This window comes from Spermophilus citellus (genome assembly GCF_964194105.1).
Source record: "Spermophilus citellus genome assembly, chromosome: 12".
NCBI classification, from domain to species: domain Eukaryota; kingdom Metazoa; phylum Chordata; class Mammalia; order Rodentia; family Sciuridae; genus Spermophilus; species Spermophilus citellus.
Window position 1 is genome coordinate 112,965,147 of NC_138198.1, and position 19,149 is coordinate 112,984,295.

General features: G+C 45.1%; 1 pseudogene across 1 annotated transcript; it reads left to right on the plus strand.

Annotated features, from left to right (window-relative positions):
* The first annotated feature begins 10,839 nt into the window (after window positions 1-10,839).
* Window positions 10,840-12,359, plus strand: LOC308631747 (E3 ubiquitin-protein ligase Topors-like; annotated as a pseudogene). Its single transcript has one exon. The product of its transcript is annotated as an E3 ubiquitin-protein ligase Topors-like (transcript).
* Window positions 12,360-19,149: the final 6,790 nt, after the last annotated feature.

Here is a 19,149-nt window from a genome sequence, read left to right on the forward strand (position 1 = left end):
CCCCAGACATTGCCAAATTGAAAACCATTAGCTCAGTGTAGCCAGAGAGTCAACTCACCTAGATTTGCTACATGCTGGGAGAGCTCCCAGAGCTTAGGGTGGTTCCTGGAGATTCAAAGGTATGTGGGGCTGGGAGAGAGGATGAAGTTGGACCCGAATCGCCATCTAGAAGAAAAATAATCAAGTTAGCCAACCCTCTGCAGATCCCCAGTAACCCAGCACTTCACAGTTAGGATCTCATGCAATTTCCACAACAGCCCCATTGGAGAGTGATTCTCATTCTTCTCCCTTTGCAAATAAGGAAACTGAGGGCAAGAGAAGTTAAACAGTCTGTCTGAAGCCAAGGACTAGTTAGAAGCAAAACTGGGATTCAAGCCTGGGTCTTGCTGGCACCACTAGATGTTTAAGAGCTATGAGAAGTCGGGAGGAGCCCTGCTCCCACACACGGCCCCCCTGGCTTTTATTACCTTTTCTGCAGCAGTGCCCACTGTCAGGGGTGCCTCTGGCCTGCTGCCTGCGTGACAACGCTCACAGGAGAACAAAGAATGGCCCTGCTTGGCGGCACCTGACTTGGGCAATGCTCACTCTCTCCTGGAGGCACACCAAGAACCTTCCTTGGGGACACAGGGCAGAACCTGGCAAGTCCCAGGTGGCACTGACCTTCCCAGCCCGGTACTTTCTCAGCCTGCCACGTTGCCCTGGGAAAACCGTGGCTTTGTACAAAGGTGCCGCTCCAGTGTGCTGCTTTACCCTCCCCCACCGTGTTTACTAAACAAAGCTGCTGCACAGATTCGGGGGCCTCCAGGGAACGTGGCAAGGTGGAAGGCCAGGGGTCAAGGAGCAGGGTCAAAGGGCTGGGGCGCTGGGGAAAACGGGAGATTAAACATCCTCCTTTTCAAATCGGGAGGTTTGGATAATTAATTGGTCTCTGAACATGAAAGCTCTCACTGATTGTTCTGGGCAGCCGCAGCCACTGGGTCTCGCTCCTCATTTTTTCTGCCCTGAGCCCTTTCTGTAGCACCTACGCATGCTAGGGCCCCGGGGAGGCTTTGCTGGTGCTGGGCCCACATGGTCCTGTCCTCTCCAGTTCAGCAGAAGTTGGTGTCTCATGCAGAAGGTGGACCCTGAGGGACCTGGCCGCCTGAGAGAGCCAGGAGAGTTGGGGAGGGGTTTACCCCCATGCGGGGCCACCCTGGAATCTCTGGTCGGGAGGAAGCAGCTGGGTGGTCCTGCCTCTGGTTTGCTCCTTTCCACCGGCAGAACAGGAGACATCAGGGTGACCAGTGCGGGTGGGGTGATAGCCTGCCTGTGGGAAAGTGAGATTCGTTCCTTGAAGTCTTTTAAAATCCCCCTTCGAACCCATCCCCCACCCCTGCTGTGACAAGCAGCACACGCATGAAGACACACCAGTCCGTCCACAGGGATTCACCAGCTGCCACAGAGACCTTGCTCATCAGCGTGACCTCATTTTACAGATGAGAAGACGGAGGCTTCTTAGGAACAGGATAGTGGAGCTGGGTCTCTGCCCAGGGCTCCTGCCTGCATTGTCATTCTCTGGGGGTTGGGGGAGACCCTGAGCAGGCAGCTTCTCTACCCTGGAGAGCAACTTGCTAGGTCCTGGGAGCAGCCATTTAGGGCAGGACCAGGCTGGGCTGAGGCCACCTCTAGTAGAGTCAAGATCTCTCAAGAAAGTCCTAAGAGGCCTGTGCTGGTGACACCTTGGTCAAGGATGGAGCAGAAAGTAAGGGGACAGGCTCCAGGTGGGGGTGGGCTGGGGGCATCCTGAGCGGCTGCTAAGTGCCCTAGAAAACGAAGCTTAAAGGGCTCTTAGCTTCCCTTTCTTCTTTCCTGAAAGAATCAATCGGGTTGCTCTGTCTTTGTGTGTGTGACGGGCCTGCTGTGAAGTACACTTAAGGAATCAAGTTTTCTAAAATTCTATAAATCATTATTCTAGCCTTCTCCCCTCCCCCTCAAAATCATTCATCTGCTGAAATATTTAGTGATGGGCTGTCTGGTGTGCACCCGCCGTAGGCTGGTGTGAGGGGCGGTGGGCAGGAGAGCCTGCAGGGGTATCCCTGTGGCCTCCTGTCTGCTTTCTATGGACTGTCATCGCAGTCGCCTTTTGGTCCCCTGATCTCTCGTGATTAGGTGGCAGAAACCAAGTCACATGGTGGGGATTCCTCAGCCCCTCTTAGAGGGCTGCAGAGAGGACAAAGAGGGAGTCCCTGGAGGGTACTGAGGGAGCAGGCCAGCAACTCCCCTGGGGGTTGCATTGAGGCCTGCAAGGGGCAGGGGTGGTTGAGTGCACAGGGCAGGGAGGCAGCTGGCGATGGAGAGTGGATGAGACCCCAGGAATTCCTGCTGCCTATCAGCACTGTGGGCCCGCTCAGCAAGGGTCTGCAGGAGCAGTGGTGGCTGAGGGTCTCAGGTGTCCTGTGGATTGTGAGCTGGGCAGGGGAGATGGAAAGCACTGGCCTTTCCATGGATTCAGTTCTTTGGCAGTGAGGGCTTGGGCCTGCTTCTTCTAGCCTGGCTGGAAGCTCGGGCACTTTCTAGAATTTTCCACCCCTTACCCCCTGTACACACACACCCTGACACATGACAGTGCTGGCTTAATAGCCACAGTGAATGTCCCTGAAAGGCAGGCAAGACCTGATTGATTCGTCGTGGTTGATCTGTTTAATGTCCCTTCTCCCCAAGCGCCCATCTCGCCCACAGAGGTGCTACATTACCTCGCAGGCCTGGCTGCTGGCCGCTGACACCCTATGCCTGGAGGATGCTTGGGGAGGTTATAGGTGCAACAAGCAAAATGAAAATCCATAGTTTTTAAACCTTTATGAATTGAGAATGTAAACCTGGAAAATGGATCTGGAGTTACTAATGGACAATTGGTCTGCCCAGCCCATCCATCCTCCACATTCCCGGCCAAGGCCGTTCACATTATGCCTGGCTTCTGAAAGGGGAGCCCCGCAGCCCACCACCTCTTGTCCTTCCCTGCCCACCTCTCAGGATAAAAAGGAAAACAAAGCAGGCATAGGAAACAGACCTGCAGGGGGCCCACCAACCAGACCCCCCACCCACTTACACTATGTGCCTAGGTGAGGCCCCAGGAAGGTGCTGGCAGGAGGGAGTGACAGTGGCTTTGGAGGAGAGGCCACAGTTTCAGCCCAGTGGCTGTCAATGGGCAAAACAGAAAGTCTCATCCCTACCTCTGAATGCTGGCGTGGATCAGATCCAGCATGGAGCCACCCCTCCCCACCAGGTCCCCTCCCCACCATGCACACGCACATAGCTGTACTATGGGGTGGGAGGGACACATGGCCCTGGGTCCCCTCTGGTGGTAGCCATCTGCACATACTGAGCATGCTGCTCTTTCAGGGCTTGGGAACACGCTGTCCCCTCTGCTGTGTCACGAGCCACGCACCTCAGGGACGTCTTTCCTGGCAGTGCTCCTATTTGATGCTGCCCCAATCCCACCTGCTGTATTTTCTCGGCAGCAGTAGCTGCAATAAGACATTTTTTTTAACCTATTGTTTGGTTGAATACCTGACACTCCCCACTAGGATGTAAGTTCAAGAGGGCAGGGATTATTGTGTTTTGGTTGCTATTTTTTTTCTAAGCATCTAGAGAAGTGTCTGGCACAGAATAGGTGAATAATAAATAGGTGTTGAATGAATCAATTTGGACATCTTGTGGGCACGATGCACTGCCTCATGTGAAGCCTCGAACTCTGGCTCTGCCCACAAGAGGGGCAGGGTCTCCTTTCTGCTCCAGAAACTCCCCCCTTGACTGCCTTCCAGTTCTTCCTTTTTTTTTTTTGCCCTGCTCTGCTTAATTCACATGCAGAATTAGTGAACTGCGTGACAGCAATTCACTGTCATGCCCACACCTTTGTCTGCTCTTTTTTTTTCTTTTTGATATTTTCAGTTATAGATGAACACAATATCTTTATTTATTTTATGTGGTGCTGAGGATCGAACCCAGTGCCTCACAGTGTGAGGCAAGAGCTCTACCTCTGAGCTACGGCCCCATCCCCAGCCCCAGCCTCTGCTCTCTTTTCTTTTAGGACAAAGTTCACTAATTCACTGAAGAGACTCAGCCCCCTCTTCCCTGCAGCCCCCATCTTTCAGCAGCTGCCCTCTTTCACCCCACTGAGAATACCTGCCCACAAGTGATGCTGAGAAAATTCCCTAAAAGACAGCCTTTCCCTGCAGCCAACAGGAGACACCCCCTCACCTCTGCCCACATGGGAACAAGGAGACTAGCTCAACCCTCTGAGGATCAAACTCTGAACTCAGCCCATGATTCATGAGAGCAGAGACACACAGCCTTGAGAAGCAGAAAAAGCACAAAAGAAGTGATCTATAAATGGTAGTTTCCTTCTGCTTTGGTCTAAATGTTTGTGTCCCCCCCCCCGAAAAAAATTCATATTTTAAAACCTAATCTCCAGTGAAATATTAAGAGTTTGTGTCTATAGAGAGGTGATTAAGGGCAGCAATTCCCTTATAAAGTAGGCCTGAGGAAGCTTGTTTGCCCCTTCTGCCATCCAAGGATATAGGTTTCAGTCTCCAGATTGTTGGCAATAAGATTCTTTTGTCTCTAAATTGCTCAGTCTAGAGTCTCTCTCTCTCTCTCTCTCTCTCTCTCTCTCTCTCTCTCTCTCTCTCTCTCTCTTTAAGATTCCTTTTTATTTTTCACTGCACAAGTCTTGGGCAATGTTAAATCAGATGATGTATTAGTCAGGTTGAGCTACGTCGTGCTGCAGTAACAAAGGGCTATTTCTTGATTATGCTATGGTAATGAAGGCTTATTTCTTCTTCATACTACATGTTCCCCGTGGATAAGGAACTTTATCCTTCCCTCCACTCTGTGATGCAGGCTTATAGGAAAGCCACTATCTTTAACATATCCAATTGCAGAGAGAAAGAGAAGATATCATGAATTGACACTCTCTTAAATCTCCTACTCAGAAGTGACACAGGTATTCCCATTGGTTTTTTGGCTTGAGCAAGTCATGTGGCTACATATAGCTTTAGCAGAGTGGGAAGTACAATTTTGCCATGTGCCTGGAGTATGAGTCAGAAATATTTGCAGGATGGCACTGACTACCTCAGGTGAGAGTTCTTCTGAGAGGGCCATATCGGACCACTGCCAATCCTTTTCCTACCTGAAGACTCTGCTTTCAGGCCAAGCCTGCTGGAGAGACCCTGAGATTCTGCTTGGGTCCCTCTACACTTACTCTGAATATAGCTCTGGCTGCTCACCTCTCAGAGCTGCGCTGATAACTCCAGAGGCCAGCGTCTTGTGATATGGCTGCATCAGGATTGTTCACATTGGATGGAGGCTGATCAGCCAACCAGCCCATACCTCCTGCCACTCACCTTCAGCCCTGAGCTCTGATGTAGGGTGCAGTCACCTGTCGAGTGAAGAGGAGGGCAGCCCTGTGCCCACTTACTCCAGTGCTGGACCAGAAAGAACTGATTCTGCCTGCATTGTCACAGAACTGGCTTCAGAGGCTCAGGGCTCAGGGAAGGTAGCGAATGTCTTCTAAGCGTCAGACTTGGCTTTTGAGTTTTGCCTCTTTTCTCCTTTGTTAAAAAAGAAAAGACTGCCATGGCACATCATTTCAATAACCTCCTTTTCAGTAGCTCAAACTCTCTGGTTCCTCCGTCTTTTCAATGCTTGCCAACCTTGGATGAACCCAATTATCTGCTAGCATTCAAGTAGCTGAGGACTGTTGGGACAGTCTCTTAGTGGCACAGACTGATACCACTATAATTTACAAACTCCAAGCTCAAATGAGCCCTCGCAGCACCCAGCAGTCCTGTGATGTTTCTCAGCAGACACTCTTTCACGCTCCAAAATTATACGTTCAGAACTCCGCCATTTCTTTCACCCTTTCAAACTCTCCTACCCTCAGCTTCCCAACAGTACTCCTCGACACTTTTATTCTGGAGGAACTCTGAAATAATTTGCAGGTCTTAGGTAACTACTGTAAAAAAATTATTTAATCTACAGCTTGTGGTACAATAGTATGATCAGCCAGTTGGAGGTATTATAGCCCAATAAAATTGTCGTTGCACTGTTGAGTGGTGAAGAAACAGAAATGGCAGAGGCCCACAGATGCTTTGGGGATGTTAAGTTCCTTTCAAGTAAGTCTTTTAATAAGGGAAGTGAGAATACAGCAGATAAATAAGATGTATGTGCAGGGCAATCGTGTCTTGGGAGGTGCCTTTTCTAAATTGTTAATGATACCAAAGCCCCTGTAGAATCTGTTTCCTGACAAGATTTCTGATGGCCTTCAACTCCTTAGCATTTCAAAATGCAGACAGGAGGGAGCATCATGGGTGATGTCAGACTTGGGACACTGGTATAAGTTACCAAGTGGGAATGCAATAATAGTTTCAAAATAAAAAAATGGAGCACCACTCCTTCCTGACATAGGAAACAGTTCATGAGGGATTTTTAAAAATTATATATATATATATATATATATATATATATATATATATATATATGTCCCATTTGACTCTTTTTCCCCTTTTTTTTTTCTTCATCTACATGACTGAAAAGTTACACAGGATACAAAAAGTTGCAGAGGTTCCTTGGTTGATCTGGCATGTTAGAAAAGCAAGCTTAAAAAAACTATATTCAAGTCACCAATTTAAGGTGTACAATTCCATGGCTTTCAGTATGTTCATAGAGTTGTGCCTCCATTAGTTTTAGAACATTTTCATTACCCCCAAAAGGAACCTGTACATTTTAGATGTTACCTCCTAATTTCTTCATCTTTTATCCCAAGGAAACTCACTATACTTTATTTTCTGCTCCATAGATTTATTTATTTATACTAGGTGTTTCCTATAAGCAGAATCATACCACATGTGGTCTTTTGTGAATGGTTTCTTTCATTTAGCACCATGAGTTCAAGGTTCATTCGTGAATTGGTACAGTGTTTCCTCTTATTGATGAATAATGTTCTATGGAAATAAGATACTTTCAAACGAGTTTTAAAAAAAAACAAGTATGAGAAGGAAAAAGATCCCTACAGTTAAGAAAAGAAGCTTATAGGCATTTTAATGCCATCCTAAAGTCCTCCAGTTTGTAGGTTGACCTATAAAAACTTATGGCCTCCAGAAAGGATTCATGGAAAATTTTAAAAAAGCATTTGGCTCAGTCTTGTTGATAAGATGGGAGCTAGGGTTGTACAATATAGGAACCACAGAGATTTGTTTAGTACTGTGTTTTATTAATATTCTTAGAATAATTTATTCATTTGAAGACGAAAGGAGGAAAATATATTTGTTTCAGTGTTAATTATTAATTTTCTTAAAACTGGTTGGCTGCCACCATGACTTCACCTGTCCCCAGAGAAAACACACCTCAGTGTTGAAGAGAAGGGTATTGGGAACACCGAGACAACAATATGAAGCTATAAAGGTAAATCCATAATGCTACTGTTTGACAGTGTTGCAAAAATTCATGTGTTGGAAACCTAATCCCTAATTCAATGTTAAGAGATGGGACTTATAAGAGGTGATCAGGTGAAGCCTTCTCCCTCATGGATAGATTACCATTATTACAAGAGTGTGTTTGTATATAAGGAAGCTTGGCCCCTTCTTGCTCTAAAGGGCTCTTTCCTTTGTGCCTTCTACCATGAGATGATGCAGCCAGATGGCCCTTGCTAAATGCCAACATCTTGATATTAGACTTCATAGCCCCCAGAACTGTGAGGAAATAAATTTCTTATTTTTTTTAAATAAATTCACCAGTCTTGGTCCATTTTGTCCTATAACAGCACAAAATAGACCAAGATGCTCAATCTCTATGAAAATGTCACTACTCTTGCTGTCTGCAATCTGCTGGCATATTGCATACTAAAGTCCAGACTCCCCAGTTGTACAATATGTCTGTGCCCACCAAGGCTATAGAAAAAGACCATGTTCTTAGACCTAGCCCAGAGTAAAAAAAATAAGAGGCTAAGAGTGGTGTTAACTGTTGATGAAGCAGGTGCTCTCAAGCCTTTGTTAAGTATGTTCCTCAAGGGTGATTGCCATTAACAGTTGTACCCTTTGCCTTGTAAGTCCGAACACCCTCCCACTGCACTGAAGGCAGGGGTGACCTCCAAACACTTTACCACTGGCCTCAGTCATGTGACTTGCTTTGGCCAACTGGATGTCAGCAGATGCATGAACAAGCCAGCTCGACTTCAGTGCCTGGATGAGCCCAGCCAAGATCAGAAGATAGTGAGCTGACCCTGAGCGGGGAGCTAGTAGCAGTTCCACAGAACCTCATAGTTGGTCCTTTGCTGACTCCAGACATTTGTGCTTGAGCAAGTGCTTATTGTTGAATTCCATTGAAGCATGTGGTTATCGGTTACCAGCATAAGGTGATAGATAGCTGATACAGGACCTTCACAAAATCATTCTTGAGTTTACCGAGTAACCTAATTTTTACTAGTAATTCTAACATCCACCTTCTCCTTCCCTCATGAAACCCAACGTGGGTTTCTGCTTTTCTCCAACCTCATGTCATGTTCTAATTCCTCCTGTGTTCGGCCCACAGGCTCTTCTCTCCTGTTTTATATGCCAGTGGTTCATTACACTAATTTGCTCTCCCAATCTCTCATTCCTTCATTATACAGTATGAACAAGAGAGCAGGAAAACGAAGAAAACAGGGTGTCAGTGAATCGACTGTTCAGCTGGAAGATTGAGATATGGGATGAATGAATGAACTAGAAAATGGAAAACATTGATTGCTTTACATTTTCATCTGCTCCACTTTCATCATAGAGTGCCCTCACATCGTGGCAGGACAATCATTAACCTGTCTTAAGTACTCCTGGAGAACCTCTCAGTGATTGCTCTCATTAAAGGGTATTAACAGAGGCTGCCCAGCCCAGGGCAGGACATTCAGGAAGAAGGAGGCAGAGGGAGAGGGAGTGGGGGGCTTCCTGCCACGGCCAGCTGGGGCCCCTGGCGTTTTCACAAATGAAACTGTAAATACACTCAAATTCAGGATGTCACCAGGAGGTGATGGCTGCCTTGCCTGGGGTCAACTGTGTCTAGATGGACTTCTGTCCTGTACCCTGAGAAAGAGGACAGAAACAAGAGGCTGAACACAATCAAGAGAAAAGGAAGTGACTGTAAGAGAGGAAAGGGAAGACGGAGACCACTTTTGAGCTTTGGTTTGAACAAGAGGTGCACCCTGCCTGTGGAGACCTGGCCAGCCTCACTCTACTTCCTTGAGACTTGTTTCTGACTGTCACTGGGGACAACGAGGCTGGTTAAGTTCTGTTTCCTACAGAAGTCTCTGCACCATGTGCTCATGTGATGCTAAGAGCTGCCTGTTGCCTGATCCACAATGGGGAGCAGAAAAAATGGGGGAAAGGGGGGAGAGAGAGAAAGAAATGAAGCATCGGGAGAGAGAATGCAAGCTGGAGAGGTTCCTAACCAGATTCCAGGCCCTCAGGAGAAGGACCGGGGGTCTGCTTCACCCTTGGTTGGGTTCTAAGAGGCACGCTGTATCCTCATAATGACCTCCTCCCCTCCCCTGCTGCTCCTATTCTGAGTTGTTTGCTCTCCCAACTAGAGAACTTTAGTTAGGACAAGGGGCGTTGGGATCCAACTCATCATCTAATTATCTATTTTGCTTTCTTTTTAGTTTCTTTTCCATCTGTCTCCAACTCTACTTTCAGAGCTCAAAATACTGAGATTCCCCTCTCTCAATGCCACCTGGTTGCAGAGTGGGCAGTATTATTCAGAAGTGAAATCTGTTGATACCGAAGGAAGGAAAATATTGGGGTGAATTAGTAAAAATAAAATGAGTCTGGACAGTGTGGTTAAGAAAGAATGTGTAAGTTGATGCAGGCTGACAAGCCACAGATGGGAAAGGCTGAACTGCAGGGAGGTTTGCAATCTTCCAACAGGAGGACTGAGGGGTAACTAAGGACACCATTCAAGAACCACCAAGCAGAATTAAGTTTTGATTAAAGGTGGCAAAGCCCATGTACTACCCAGGATTGCCCAGGCAATGAGGTTCAAACCTCCTCAGGATGATTCTATGAGGAAGTTCATACATAAATGAAGTCAAGAGTAAGTAAAACAAGTAAAGGCAAAGTATTATGTGTCCCAGTAGGTCCACCTGGGGGAGGGCTGGCGTTGGGAGGGTCAATAGAAGACACAGAGACAAACCCACACAGATACAGCCATCTGATCCTTCATAAAGGCACCAAAAACAAATTGGGGAAAACCAGCATTTTTTAAAACAAATGGTGTTGGGAAAACTGGATATGCATATGTAGAAGAATGAAACTAGGTACTATCTCTCACCCTGTCCAGAAGTCAACTCAAAATAGACCAAAGACCTAAGAGAAATTAGACCAGAAATTTTGCAGCTCCTAGATGAAAACACATAGGCAACACACGAACATATAGGCACAAGCAACAATTTCTTAAATAGACCCCCAAAGTTTAGGAAATAATTAATGGTATAACATCCAATTTTAAAAAACCCTCTGCATAGCAGAGGAAACAAGAACATAAAGAGAGAGCATACAGAATGGGAGAAAATCTTTGCCAGCTATTCCCCTCACAGGATTAGTGCAAAGAACTCAAAAAGTGTAACACCAAAAAACAACAATGAAAAAGCAAATAACTCAATCAATAGACGAACTAAATAAACACTTCTCAAAAGAAGAAATTCAAATAGCCAGCAAATATATGAAAAAAATGTTCAACATCCTTAGCAATAAAGGAAATGCAAATCAAAACTCCACTGAGATCTTATATCACTCCGGTTAGAATGGCAGCCATCAAAAATACAAATAATAACGATCCGCATCATTGTCATCTGCTGGAGACCTGAGCTCATCTATGAGAGGAGACAGAGTATATTCCTCATATAACCATAGACACAGAAAGAGGGGAAGATCCAGAAGTTCAGATTCACATTCCCAGAGTAGAAGCAGGCACAACCAGAGGAACTGTAGAAAGCATCATGGGAAGAAAAGAATGGAGAGCAAATGACCGAGAAGCAGGGAGAATAGCAGACCTAGAGGAAGAAGAGACAAAAAGAGATCAAGAAGTAGAGATAGCAGTTGGTCAAGAAGAAGCCAAACTTTTTCTCAAAGTAGTGAAAGCACAAGCAGATCAAGATCTCAAAGCAGTGATCATGGCAAAAGAAGATCACAGCAGAAATAGAGGTCGCTATTATTTAAGAAATAATTATGGAAGCAGATATAAGTGGGAGTATACCTATTACAGTAGAAACAAGGACAGGGACGGTTATGAATCTTCTTACAGAAGGAGGACTCTGTCCAGAGCCCATCATTCTAGACAATCTTCAAGTCCAGAATTTAGAATTCAGTCCTTTTTTGAAAGAACAAATACTAGGAAAGAGAATAATCACAGTGAAAGGAAGTATTATTATTATGAAAGGCACAGATCGGGGAGCCTGTGTAGTAATAGGTCAAGAACTACATCTACAGGGCCAGCCGGGTGAGAAATGAAAAGCCTGGAGGGAAATGAAAATATACAACACAGCATTTGGAGGGCACTAATGAAGTTGCTCAACCATCTCGCGAATTTGCTTCTAAAGTAAAGGACAGTCATTACCAAAAATCTTCATCAAAATTGGATGGAAATTACAAAAATGAAAGTGACAGTTTTTCAGACAGCCAATCATCAGAGAGAGAAACAAAACCCGAGAAAAGAAAAAGAAGAACCCGGAGCTTGAGTGTGGAGATAGTTTACGAAGGGAAAGCTACTGATACAACTCAACATCATAAAAAGAAAAAGAAGAAACATGAGAAGAAGCATAAGAAACATCATGGAGGTCATACTTCACGTTCCCCAGTTGTTATTTCCATGGACAGTGATAGGGATAAAGATTCTGAAGTGAAGGCAGATATGGAATGTGACAATAATTCCTCAAGACCCTTTACAAAATGAGTTTTGGGCTCCTTCCTTGGAACCATTTGAAACTAAAGACCTAGTCACAATAGAAGATGAATTTGGTGTCCTGGACAAGGAGTGAGATATCACCACGCTTACCAACAACTTGAGTAATGCCAATAAGACTGTGGAGAATATCCCGCCCCAGCCAACTTCAGTTGAACAAACTCTTGATGTAAGAGAAGAGACAGTTTTGCCTCTGATTTGGAGAACCAGCCCAGTAGTGTTGTGTCTATTCAGACTGAGCCACCAAGGCAATTGCCATCTCCACGGACATCATTAATGTCCTTGTCTCTTCATAGAGACTGATATGCCTTAAAACTGCCAAAGCATCTCATTGAGGATTGGATGGTATAGAAAGGAACATTATCATCTGTTGCAGTCTATTTAAAGATGACTTTTGGTGAAAACTCTTTTCCCCTTTAAAATATTTTAAGTGATTTTTTTTGTTTGTTGATTTGTAAAAATCATTATTTGTTCTAAAAGTATGTATGTCCCACCCTCGGAGATAAGTAAAGATAATGATATTGCTAGCAGTTTACTTAAAACTTTGGATCCTTTTTAAATAAAAAATGTAAATTTTAGAAATTATTTCATAAAGCCATATGGTATTGACATATTTTTAAGGTAGTCAATGAGTATTTTTGAAAAATTATTCTGGAAATGTGTTATAAGCTAGGAGAGTCCCTTTGGACAGTCTTTATTTTTCCTCTTTAAAATTTGTATGATTCAAAACATTTCTTCAGGCTAAATTGAAGCACTTTCATCTGCAGTTTATCTTGACTTCTGCCAAAAGAAAAATTTAGTATTTCCTTTATATACTTGTTTATCTGGACTGCCAGTAAAACGTGAATTCAACAAAAGAAAATAAAATAGTAACACTTTACAACAACAATAACAAAAAAATATATAAGTAATAAATGTTTATGAGGATGTGGGGAGAAAAGGAATTCTTATACACTGCTGGTGAGATTGCTAATTAGTACAAACACTGTGAAAATCAGTATAGAGGCTCCCCAAAAGACTGAAATGGAACCACACCACATGAACCAGCTATACCAATCCCCGGTATTTATTAAAATAAATAAATAAATAAAGTCCACATACTGTAGTGGTACATCTATACCCATGTTTATAGCAGCAGAACTCATAACAGCTAAGTCATGGCATCAGCCTTGTGTATCTTTCAACAGATAAATGGATAAAGAAAATGTGGCATATATACACAAAGGAATTCTTTTGAATATATATGCCACCTTTTCTTTATCTATTTATCTGTTGAAAGACACACGGGATGATTCTATGACTCAAAAATAGAATGAGGGCTAAGGTTGTGGCTCAAAGGTAGAGTGTTTATGTAGCATGCGCGAGGCACTGGGTTTGATCCTCAGCACCACATAAAGTAAAATTAAAACATTGTATCCACCTATAACTAAAAAATAAATATTAAAAAATGAATGAAATTATGTCATTTGCAGGAAAATGGATGGAACAGGACAACATCATATTAAATGAAATAAGCCAGACTCAGCAAGTCAAGGATCATATGTTTTCTCTCATGTGAAAGAGAAAAGGAAGAAAAGGGGATCTCATCAAAATATCAGGGAGACTGGGAAGGAGGTAGGGGGTCAGGGGAGAGAGGAGGGAAGGGTAAGGGGAGCTATTAGGGAATTGACCAAATTATATTATATGACATACAAATATGTCACAATTAATCCACTATTATGTATAGTTATGATTCGCCAAAACAAGAAATGAGGAATGAATAGTGTAAAACGGTGTTAGAGCCTGTGTGCCAGCAAGACAGAAAAGAAATCCACAAATACATAAACAAGAAAAATATCTACTAGTTAAGACCTTTGTGGAGAATGGGAACAGGGCCACGCAATTACATCAGGAGGCTTTGAGGTTAGGTGGTTAGGGTGTCTGAATTTGTTCCCCAAATATTTTCATTCGCAATTTATAAGAGCACAAGAGCTTTACCTCATGACCAGTTTTGAGAACTGCTCCATCAGGGACTCTAAGAAAATGCAAAATCAAATTCAGCCACCAGGGCACGGACATCAAGGAGACAAAATCAGAAAGCCTGCAGAACATGCTCATGAGCACTGAATGGAATCCACTCAGGTTTCTCTCTGGTTCCTTCTATAATTGGTTCCTCCAAACCTCCTGAGGCCCACCCTCCTCACTGAACCTTGTTGGAACTAGCCCCTTGATCCTGTAAGTATAGCTGGGGATCCCCATCGGTAAACCTAGCAGTCCATCCTTCTTCCCTTAGAGTCCAGACACATCCTCTCCCGTGTCCCTTCTTACAGACGTGCCTGGCCACACAGTGGGGGTGAACTAGGAAACCTTACACGTGCATAACAGCTAACTTAAACCTTGTAAAGGCTTCAGAAGTCAAGGGATTAAGGAAACTCAGAATCGTTTTGGAGACAGATGCCACACTCATCACTCTGTCCTTCACTCGCATTGCTCTTGTTTGCTTTTCCATATTTTCAGCATTTTCTTTCCTTGGATTTTAAAAAGTGAAGATGCCTTCTCTCCTCAACTCCCTTCCCACTGTAGATTTTCCTGGTGGAAGTAGACGAAGCATCAGAGAATGGACTTCTCAGAAGACAATGACATTTACCTAAGTTCATTCACGCTTCTGGCCTGGGCGTGGCAGCTGTGAGAAGCTGGCAGGTGTGAGCCACCCAGGGAGACCTGCCTTCTGCTTATGCAGGGTGCTGCTGAGGGTAGGCCCAGGAAGAGCAGGCCCTCTCCTGCTGCAGGGTCAGACAGAAACAGAGCCAAACACTTGGGGTCCAGTTCATCCTTTTTCTCTGGGATGGGGGAAGGGAAGAGAGGAGATGGCCAGCCCCATCGCCCTTGTTCAAGTGACCGCAGGGTTGACTAGGGTTAAAGGGAAGGAAGGGGGCAATGGCTAAGAAGTAGTAGTTTTCTCAAAGCTGGAACCACCTTGCTTCAGAGAGAACTGACCTAAATGGCTCTTAGGGACCTGGCTCTGACATAGTGGGGTCAGAGGTGGAAGTCCTCACTGCTGCTAGATATGGTCTGGCACCAGGCACACTGGCATTACCTTGGAGCTGGAGACCAGTGCAGAGTGCTATCAGATACACCCTGGAGCCAGTGGCTCTCTCTTTGTAAGCCCCCAGGTGAGCCCCCAGGTGAGTCTTGTGCACACTGGGGCTTGAGAGGCACTTGCGTGGGAGGCTATGCAAATCACACTGAAGAAACCCACCCAAAGTCCCTCAGTTTTTAACCACAGGATGCTTATGCACCCTGGTTATGTGTATGCTGTATTTGTGTGAGTGTGCACCGAAACAAGATGCTATTGTGTAGGGCAGGTGACTCCGGGATTGAGTGACATTCACAATGAGAAGAAACCAAGTTTCATGGGGAATCTGTCCCTCACCATAGCATGCAGGACAGGGTCACTAGTCCATTAAGACCCACAGAATATCTGCTTGTGACCTCCCTGCCTGCCCCCACCCTGCCATGGGGGTTCTGATAGGCTTCTGCCCACCTGCCTTTACTCTTCTCCTAATTTGTCCTCCAGTCAAGTCTATCTGTTTGCCTTTCCCATAAATGTGCCTGTTTCTTAATGAAACAAAATGGAGAGATGGAAGGAAGGAGGCAATGGCAAAGGAGTAGCCCAGATTAATGATACCTCGCCTGCCATTGTTTAGTCACATGCCTGTGGGTGGTGGCGGAGGGACCAGATGCCGATCAAGAGAGAGAAAGTGGAAGAACTTGTTGGAATTTGTCCCTCAGGCTCTCCATGGCACAGCTTGGCACACAGGGCTGCTCAGGTAACTACGGGGTGTCATCTCCACAGGGAGGCTGGGAACGAAGGGGTGAGCAGGCTTACGACTGGTTAGTGTGACTTGTCTCAGTGAATGTGGGGCCTCAGGGCTGCAGTTAGTCATCTGGTACCTGACCCTGGGTGATCAGGGCAGAGTCAGAGCCCAATAAAGGGGGTGGTGACAATGTGGGCTTAATCAGCTGCTCAAGAAGAGGAACTGATCTACCTCCACCAGGGCCTCAAAACTGGGTCAAGATAGCACTTAAAAAATGACAGTACAGCCAGGCACATGTTAAGGGTGAGCCTACATTATCTGATCCAGTCCTGCCAAATACATAAGGTGATATCTGTTTGTTCCAGTTTTTTATTATTGTATCACCAACCACCCCAACCTCAATGGCATAAAACAACAAGCATTTATGATGCTGTCCAGTTCTATGGGGCAGGAGGTGGTGAGGATGGCTCTTCTCTGCACCATGATTTAGAGAATTCAGCTAGGGTTAATTGTGTGATCAGAAATGATTCCAGCAGCCTGATTGAGAACAGGTGCTGGAGGGTTCACTTATGAGAAGGCCAGGTGGGCCTACAGAAAGAGGGGCTTAGCTGGGACTGTCCACCAGAATGCTGGCATGTGGCCTCTCTTGCTGTTGATCTCAGTGTGGTCACACTTCTTGCGTGAAGGCTGAGGGCTCCTAGGATTAGTAAAGCTCCCAGCCTCCAGGGTAAGAGCTGTGTGGCTTTATGATTGAGCCTCAGAAGTCACATAGTTCACTTCCCTCCAAATTCCTTGGCACATTTATGGGAAAAGCAAAGATGATTGACTTGATTGGAGGACAAATTAGGAGAAGAGTAAAGACAGGTGGGCAGAAGCCTATCAGAAGTCATCATAAGCCCTGTACTCTCAATTGGGCACACAGGACCCACCTCCCCAAGGTGGGAACATCAAAGACTTTGTGACTTAACACACCAAAGAGGTCAGGCCACAAAGTCAGACTTTCACAATGAGTATGAGAATATTAGCCTTGATGGGTTTAGAGTACCGTGGCTTTCCATGATGGGAATCCAAAAGCCTGTTTCAAATGCTCAATTAAAGACGCTTCTCTACTCTCTTCTAGGAATCTCACTTCCACCTTTCTACACTGAACTGTTTTTCTTTCTGGCATTCAGAACCGGTTTAACCATGGCTGAGGCGTAGCTCAGTGGTAGAGTACTTGCTCAGCACATGCTACCATCGTTAGTACCACAAAAATAAACCAAAGACTAAGCTGAGGGACACTGGAGGATCATGGACTTTTGCTATTACTATTTACTACAAAGACTCCCTCTGCAAAATCTAGTTTAATCCCACACATTGGTGTTGAGTATACACATAGGTACAATAGCACCATAGATAAAAGCAAGAACCCCACAGTCCAGTTGCCTGTTTGAAATCCTCCCTCTGTCTCTTCCTAGCTATTGCAAAGGTTACAGTCAAGTTATTTTAAACCTTTGGTACCTCAGTTTTCTCATCTGTAAAGTGGGGATAGTGCAGTAATCCTGTAGATTACCATTAGAGAAATACATGTAAAGGACCTGGGCAGTGCTTGGCACAGAGTAAGCTTGATGTTGGTGTTGGCTAGCGCTGCTCTGGGTGAGAGAGGTTCTGTTCCTCCCTGCTCTGCAGGTCTGCACATGTCCACCAGGTGGAAGAGAGGGAAATATTCAACTAACAATTCCACCAGGTGGGTGTGGTCATGCAGCTGCAGACAGTATGAGAGCAAAGCAGAGGGAGCTAGAAAAATTGAATATTGAACAAATTGTAAAACTGCAAACCCGAGTATGTTCGGCCCTGGGAGCTTTGCCCAACTGTCCGATCTTTGAAGTCTCTGCTCAATAGCCCCGATTCCAGAGTGGGAGCTTCATAATCATATTTCAACTTCAGGGACTGCTGAATATATATATATATATCTTTTACAAGTCCACCTGAGGCTGAAGTCTCTTGATTCCCTTTCTAGACCACAAGGCTCATCCTGTAGGCTAGAGCTCACTTGGATTTAATTATACAGCCTTGCCTGGCTCTAGAGGTGACACTTGTGCGTTTCTATTTCTTTCCCAACTCAATACTGACTTCTTGAGCAGGAACTCTGGTATCCATTCTTGTTGCTTCCAGATAAATGAAGTTCATGACTGTCATGCAGTTTTTGAGAACTGCAGATTCCCCATGTAGCCACAAGAAACACTTCCAGGAAGAAATTCACTCTTCCAGGAAGGTCGAGCACACTGGACTTGTATGGGTTGCAAATGGCCTCAGGATGTGGGCTAGGGATGAAGTTCTTGACTTGTTTTCCTTCCCTCTTCCAAGTTCCCACCATAGTCTCTGGCATATAATGAAGAATTCATAAACATTCTTCGAGCAAGTGAATGAGGAAGGTGTGTGATTAATGTTACCAAGTTGAAGTGTAAATTCTGAGCTCGAGTTTTGGATGAAACAAGTTCAACAAACAGTAGCAAGACCAGGAGCACATATCCAGGACAAGTTGCCATCCTAGTGAGGAGACTCAGAGATCAGAAACGTGGGGGAGATACTCATGTTCAGAATCACAGGCAAGAAGATGCTTTGGGCTGCAAATAACAAATTCTCATTCAAACTGGTATAAACAGTGAGTGACTGTAAGGGTTCACTTGGCTGAAAGTTTAGGAATAGTGGAGCCAGAGGCTCAGATGGACCCAGGTTGCTGTCATCAGTGACCCAGTTTCTTTGATTCTCTTTTTCTCTCTGCCATGAGGGTTGATGTCATCTAGAGGTGGCTTCCTTCATAGTAGCCAGCAGTAATGAGTGCCTCATGGGTGTTTGTTCAATTCCATCAAGCATGTCAAGCACCAGAGTCCGGACATTTTGGCTGATGGGATCACCCTGAAGCAACTACCATGACCAGGTAATGTCAGGGGTGGGTAGGTTAAACGTCATTAACTAAGCCAATCTCTGTGGCAAGGGGGAAGGGGGTGGGGTAGGTCTGGATGCTGGGGAAGGATCACTTGGCTGTGTCTCTTCCTCTGAATCTCCATCACTAATCTGTCCTCCTGTGGCTGCTTCTTGACATCATTTGTATAGTTTGGGGGACAAGGAGATTGGGATGAATTTGTTATGCTTCCTGTACTCAAAATCCTACCTTTGCTTTCTAAAGCACTACTACTTTCTTAGTCATGTGATCTGGACTCAATATATTTGTGTACTTAGAGTGTCCTAGATCTTCAGAGCAGAGGGACCTCAAGACACTGATGGGATTCTGTATTTTTGAAGTGCCTGTAGTCTTACCAGTATCCTGGGAAGCAGGCTTCATTCTTCTCGCTATATATGAGGAAATGGTGACCTGGTCAGCCGAGTGAGCAAAGTAGGATCAGATGCC